Genomic DNA, 7,238 nt, shown 5'->3' on the forward strand with positions numbered 1-7,238 from the left:
TCTGCTCAGTGGGGAATCAACTTCCTCTCCCTCTGCCTGCTGCCCCTTTGCTTATGTGTACTCTCTCTGTCAGATAAATAAATCTTTCTTTAAAAAAAGAACATTTTCATTAAAAGTCTAGAAAAATGACCAATAAAAGTTCCCATTGTCCATTTGCTGTTGAGGTTGAAAAAAGCATTGATGGATTTTTCTTGATATATGGTTACAGGCATTTTTAAAAAAATATATTTATTTATTTGACAGAGAGAGATCACGAGTTGGCAGAGAAGCAAGCAGAGAGAGAGAGAGAGGAGGAAGCGGGCTCCCTGCCAAGCAGAGAGCCCAATGCGGGACTCAATCCCAGGACTCTGAGATCATGACCTGAGCCGAAGGCAGAAGCTTAACCCACTGAGCCACCCAGGTGCCCCTACAGGCATTTTTTTTGACTAAGTACTTGAAGAAAAATCCTTTCAAGTCTGAGGCTAAAGGTCTTTTTGCCTCCTCTTAAGACTGCATCAGGACTAATTCAGCACTTAGAAGAAATCAGGAAAGGACTCAAATACAACACAATGGGTCTTAAAAAACACCATAAAGGGTTGCAAACATATCAGCAAGGGTCTCAAAGAAGTTAGGAAGGGGCTTATTGTTATCAGAAAGAGTCTCAAACAAAACAAAAAGGGTCTCAAAGATGTCAGGAAAAGTCTCAATGTCCTTATATACATAAGGATGAGTCTCTCACATAGATCAGGAAGACACTCATGTCAGGAAGAGGGTCAAATAAGTCAGGAAGACTCTCTGAAATAGGTAGGAAAGGGTCAAAAACATGTCAAGATGGGAAGTCAGAAAGAGTCTCAGAAAAAGAAGGAAATGTTCCAAGAAGAACCATGGCAGTTGGCAAGATCAAGGGCTTTATAAAAGGTAGCAAAAAGGGAGCCAGAAAGAAAGTGATCCAATTTCTAAGAAAGATTGGTATGATGTGAAAGCACCAGCTATGTTCAATTAATAATAAATACTGGAAAAACACTCATGACAAGAACTCAAGGAACCAAAACTGCATCTGATGGCCTCAAGGGTAGCGTTTTTGAAGTGAACCTTGCTGACTGAAGAATGGTGAAGTTGCAGGTGGAAAATTAAAGCTAACCACTGAGGGTATTCAGGGCAAAGACTGCCTGACTTACTTCCATGGCATGGATCTTATCTGTGACAAAATGTGCTCCATAGTCAAAAAATGGCAGCCCACAATTGAAGCTCATGTTAATGTCAAGACTACTGAAGGTTATTTGCTTCACTTACTCTGTGTTGGTTTTACTAAAAATTGCAACAATCAGATTTGGAACAGCTCTTATACCTAGCACCAACACATTGCCAGAAGATAAAGTAAATCATGACCCTAGAGGAGCAAATGACTTAAAAACAGTGGCCAATAAAATGATTCCAGATAGTATTGGAAAAACAAAGAAAATGTTTGCCAGTGTATTTATCCACTCTATGGCATCTTCGTTAGAAAAGTAAAAATGATGAAGAAGCCCAAGTTTGAACTGGGAAAACTCAGGGAGTTTCATGGTGACAGTAGAGTCTTGAAAAACTACTGCGAATGAGGCAGGTGCTAAAGTTGAACAAGCTGATGGATATAAGCCACCAGTCTGAAAATCTGTTTAAAATTCAGGCTTTTAATGGTGACAAATAAAAAGTCTTATTTGTGACAAAAAAAGAAGGAAGGATCTCAAACATGTCAAAAAGTGTCTCAGTCAGACCAGAAGACTCTTAAATAGTAAGGAGGAGCCTTAGACACCTCAGGAAAGGTCTCAAGCAAGTCAGAAATAGTCTCAAAGGGCGCCAGGGTGGTTCAGTGGGTTAAGCCGCTGCCTTCGGCTCAGGTCATGATCTCAGGGTTCTGGGATCGAGCCCCGCGTCGGGCTCTCTGCTCAGCAGGGAGCCTGCTTCCCTTCCTCTCTCTCTGCCTGCCTCTCTGTCTATTGTGATCTCTCTCTCTGTCAAATAAATAAATAAAATCTTTAAAAAAAAAAAAAGAAATAGTCTCAAATATGTCAGAAGGAGTCTCAAACAAGTCAAGAAAAATCTCAAGTACTTCTTGAAGAGTCTCAAATAAGTTAAGAAGTGTAGTAAATAATAAGGAAGTGTCTAAAACAGAAAGGAATGTTTTGAATAGTCAGAAGAGGGTCAAACACATCAGAAAAAGTCTCAGTCCAGATATGAAAAGTTTCAGATATGTCACAAAGGGCCCCAAATAATCTGGAAGAATCTCAAAAAACTATGAACGGTCTCAAGTGCATTGGTAAGTCCCTCACACACGTTATAAAGGGTCTCAAATATGTTAGGAAGGGTCTCAAAGTCATCAGGGAGAGTTTTAGATACACCAGGAAGGGACTCATACAAGATGGGTTTCAAATACATCAGGAAGGGCCGCAAATATGTTAAGAAATGTCTTAAGCAGTCAGTAAGAGATACAAATACATAAGGAAGGGTCACAAACTCATAAGGAAATGTTTTAATGACCTTTGAAAGGATCTCACACTGACAGACACAGTCTTTAATATGTCATAGAGGGTCTCAAAAAAGTCATGGGGGGTAGCAAACAAGTCAGAAATGATTGTGCACATGGCAGAAGGTGACTTAACATCATTAGGAAGTCTCAATCAGGCATGGTCCCAAATAAGTGAGAAAGTGGCTCAAACAGGTCATCAAGTCAAACATGTTAGTTTCAACCCTGTCAGAGAGTGTCAAGCAAGTAAATTGTTTAAAATGCAACAAGAAGGCTCTCCAATGGGGTAGAAAGCATCTCCAAGTCACCAGGATTGATTTTAAGCAGCAACAAAGAGTCTTAAATTCAAGAAGTTTTTGAAACAAGTCAGTAAGAGTTTCAAATAAGCCAAGAAGGAACTGAAACAAAGGGAGAATCTCAAATACACCATGAAAAGTCTCAAACATGTCAGGTATCTCAAACATGTCATGAAGTGTACCACACAAGTCCGAAAAGTTCTCAAAGATGAGAAGAAGGGTCTCAAAGGTATCAGGAAGTCTCACATACCTCAAGGAGGGCTTCAAACACATCGTGAAGTATCTTAGACACATCCAGAGGAGTCAAATATGTCAGGAAACCTTTCTAATACCTCTGGAAAGGTCTTAAGAAAGTCAGGGGGGCGCCTGGGTCACTCAGTGGGTTAAGCCTCTGCCTTCAGCTCGGTCCATGATCCCGGGGTCCTGGGATCGAGCCCCACGTTAGGCTCTTTGCTTGGCGGAAAGCCTGCTTCCCTTCCCCTCTCTCTGCCTACTTGTGATCTCTCTCTGTCAAATAAATAAATAAAAATCTTAAAAAAAAAAAAAGAAAGTCAGGAAGGGTATACATGTTAAGAGGAAGAATCTTACTCGGTCAGGACAGGCCTCAAACATTTCAGCAAGAATATCTTGCAGGTAAGAATGAGTGTCAAACAAGCCAAGCAGGGTGTAAAATATGATAGGAAGGGTCTCAAAGTCATCAGGAAGAGTCTCAAATGGTCAGGAAAAGTGTCAGACAAGTCAGAAAGGGTCTTAAATAATGAGAAGGAAACATTAACATTTCAGGAAGCATCTCAACCAGGCAGAGAACATCACATATAGTCAGGAAAAGACTTAAACATGTCTGGAAGAATCTTACACAAGTTAGGAACTTTCTCAGTCATGTAAGGTGGAATAAAACAAATCCATAAAGATCTCACTCAAGTCAGGAAGGTTCTCAAGCAGAAAAGAAGATTCTCATTTATGGCTGGAAGGGTCTGAACATGTCAAGAAGAGTCTCACAGAAGTTGGGAAATGTCTCAAGCAAGTCAGAATGATCTGAAATACATCAGAAGAGTCTGAAATAAATCATGAAATGCTCTAAACAGGTCAGAAAGTCATTTTTTAAAACTAATTTTAAAACAGGTTCATTGAGATATAATACACATACTATACAATCCACCCATTTAAAGTTTATAATTAAATGGTTTTTACTATATCCACATATGTGTATAACCATCTTCACAGTCAATTTTAGAACATTTTCATTGCTTCAAAGAGAAATTTTATATGCTTTTGCTATCACTTATTCCCTTACTCCCTGCCCCCTGCCCCAGCCCTAAGCAACCACTAATCTCATTTCCTATTCTGGACTTTCATGGAACTGAACCATATAGCATGTAGCCTTTTTTGACTGGCTTCTTTCATTTACCTTAATGTTTTCAAGGTTCATCCATGTTGTAGCATTCATCTCTGTTGTGCTGCTCAAGTCCTCTATTTCCTTGTTGATTATCTGCCAGTTAGATCTTCTGCCTAACTGTTCTATCCATTATTTATTTACTTATTTATTAAAGATTTTATTTATTTGAGAGAGATAGAGCATGAGCAGAGAGAGGGGCAGAAGGAGAAGGAGAAGCAGACTCCTCCCTGAGCAGGGAGCCCAAGGCAGGGCTGGATCCCAGGACCCTGAGATCATAACCTGAACTGAAGGCAGATGCTGAACTGACTGAGCCACCCCGAATGCCCCTGTTTTATCCATTATTTAATGGGAGCTCTTGAAGTCTTCAACTATTATTGTTAACTTGAATATTTCCCCCTTAATGTTTGTCAATTTCTTGGATTGTTAGGTACATATATATGTTTATAATTGTTATACTTTCCAGATATATTAACCCTTTATCATTATAAAATATACATTTTTGGGGCACCTGAGTGGCTCAGTTGGTTAAGCATCTGCCTTTGTCTCACTCAGGTCATGATCCCAGGGTCTTAGGCTTGAGCCCCACGTTGGGCATCCTGCTTGGTGGGGAGTCTGCTTCTTCCTCTCCCTCTGCTCCTCCTCCAACTCTTGCTCTCTCTCTATCTCTGTCTCTCTCTCAGGTAAATAGAATAAAATCTTAAAAAAATTTTAAAGCTCATTTATTTGATATTAGTATGGCCACTCCAGCTTTCTTGTGGTTGCTGTTTGCACTATGTATCTTTTTCCATACTCTTATTTTGAATGTATTTGTCTTTTAATCTAAATTGTAACAGCAGATAATTGGATTTTTAATTTTTTAAAAATATTTTATTTATTTATTTGATGGCTAGAGATCACAAGTAGGCAGAGAGGCAGGTGGCGGGCAGGGGGGTGGGGAAGCAGGCTCCCTGCTGAGCAGAGAGCCCAATGCAGGGCTTGATCCCAGGACCCTGAGATCATGACCTGAGCCAAAGGCAGAAGCTTAACCCACTGAGCCATAAAGTGGATCCCCTGGATCTTGTATTTTTATCCAGTCTGACAATCTGCTTTTCATTGGATTGTTCAACCCATTCACATTCAATGTTATTAATATTATAGCTAGCTAGAATCATGGCTGCCATTATACCTTTTGTTTTCTCCATGTGTCATATCTCTTGTTCATTTATTCCTTGTTACTGCTTTCTTTTGCATTAAGTGACTATTTTCTAATATAACATCTTAATTATTTTATGATTTTTTCACTACAGTTTTTAGTTATTTCCTTAGTATCTGCTCTAGAGATTTCCCTATACATCCTATCAGGATTTATTTCACCTTTATATTAACTTATGAAAATAGGTTAGTGAGATATAGAAATTTTACTCCTATATAACCCTTTCTCCCTTTTTGTGCTATTTTTATTATATATATTACATCTTATACATGTAATAAACCCAACAATACATTGCTGTAATTATTACTTTTTTAAAAGATTTTATTTATTTGTTTCACAAAGAGATACCCAGCAAGAGAGGGAACACAAGCAGGGGAAGTGGGAGAGGGAGAAGCAGGCTTCCCACTGAGCAGGGAGCCCAATGTTGCATTGAGCTGAAGGCAGATTTTTAAAAAAATAATTAAAAAAAAATTTTTATAAACATAATGTGAAGGCAGATGTTTAATGACTGAGCCACCCAGGTGCCCTTAATTATTACTTTATATAATGTTATGTCTTTTAAAGATGAGAGAAGAAAGGAGACCTATATATATTTATGCCATTATATTATTATCGTAATATATGAATATATATATAATTATAAAAGATTTTATTTATTTTACAGAGAAAGACACAGGAAGAGAGGGAACAGAAGCAGGGGGAGTGGGAGAGGGAGAAGCAGGCCTCCAGCTGAGCAGGGAGCTTGATGTGGGGCTCAATCCCAGGACCCGAGCACCATGACCCAAGCCAAAGGCAGAGGTTTAACGTCTGAGCCACCCAGGTGCCCCAGTATATGAATATATTAGCCTTCCTATTTATCATTTCTAATTCTCTTCATCTGTTCCTATGGATTTTTGTTATCATATTGAGTCATGTCCTTTGTCCAATACACCTTGATCACTACCCACTTCCTTTGTGCTATTATCAGCAAATATATTTCAGTTTTATATGTTATAGGCCCAATAATATTACTATATACATATTACTTTATATAATTACTTTTAAAATCAGTTAAGAGAAGAAAGAAAAAGTATGCATTTATACCATTTTGTATAATTACATAATTACTTTTCTGGTATTCCAGTTTTGTTTGTGTGGATTCGAATGGCTGGGGTCATTTACTTTTGAACCTGAAGAGTATCCTTTGACATTTCTTGTAAGGTGGGTGTTCTAGCAATAAATTCTCTCAGCTTTTGCTTATCTGGGAATTCTGGGAATGTCTTTTTTTTTTTTAAGATTTTTATTTATTTGACAGAGAGATCACAAATAGGCAGAGCAGCAGTCAGAGAGAGAGGGGGAAGCAGGCTTCCCGCTGAGCAGAGAGCCCAATGGGGGTTCAATCCCAGGATCCTGAGATCCCAGGACCTGAGCCAAAGGCAGAGGCTTAACCCACTGAGCCATCCAGATGCCCCTGAGAATGTCTTTATTTAATCATTTTTGCACTATATCCAGCTTTGAACATGCTGAATATTTTGAATGTATCTACCTTTACTAGACATAGGACTCTTAAGTAGACAGGTTTTTTTTTTTCCCTTTGCGCACTTAGAGAATGTCATCCACTGCTTTTTGGCTTCTATCGTTTCTGCCGAGAAGTTAGCTGTTAATCTTATTGAGGTTTTCTTGTAAATATGAGGTATTTTTCTCATGTTGCTCTCAAGTTTTTATTCTTGTCTTTGGCTTTCAGTACTTTTACTGTGGTACTCCTGTTTGTGGATCTTCAAAGAGATCAACATTTATCCTACCTGGAGTTTACTGAGCTTCCTGAATGTAAAGGATTTCTATCAAACTTAGAAATTTTTCAGACATTATTTTTTTGTTTTTTATTTTAAAGAT

The 7,238-nt window shown here is 38.5% G+C and overlaps 1 pseudogene; it reads left to right on the forward strand.

Moving 5' to 3' along the window:
• The first annotated feature begins 863 nt into the window (after positions 1-863).
• On the forward strand, positions 864-1,757 carry LOC122896743 (annotated as a pseudogene).
• The last annotated feature ends 5,481 nt before the right edge of the window (positions 1,758-7,238 follow it).

Source organism: Neovison vison, chromosome X, assembly GCF_020171115.1.
Source record: "Neovison vison isolate M4711 chromosome X, ASM_NN_V1, whole genome shotgun sequence".
Lineage (NCBI taxonomy): Eukaryota > Metazoa > Chordata > Mammalia > Carnivora > Mustelidae > Neogale > Neogale vison.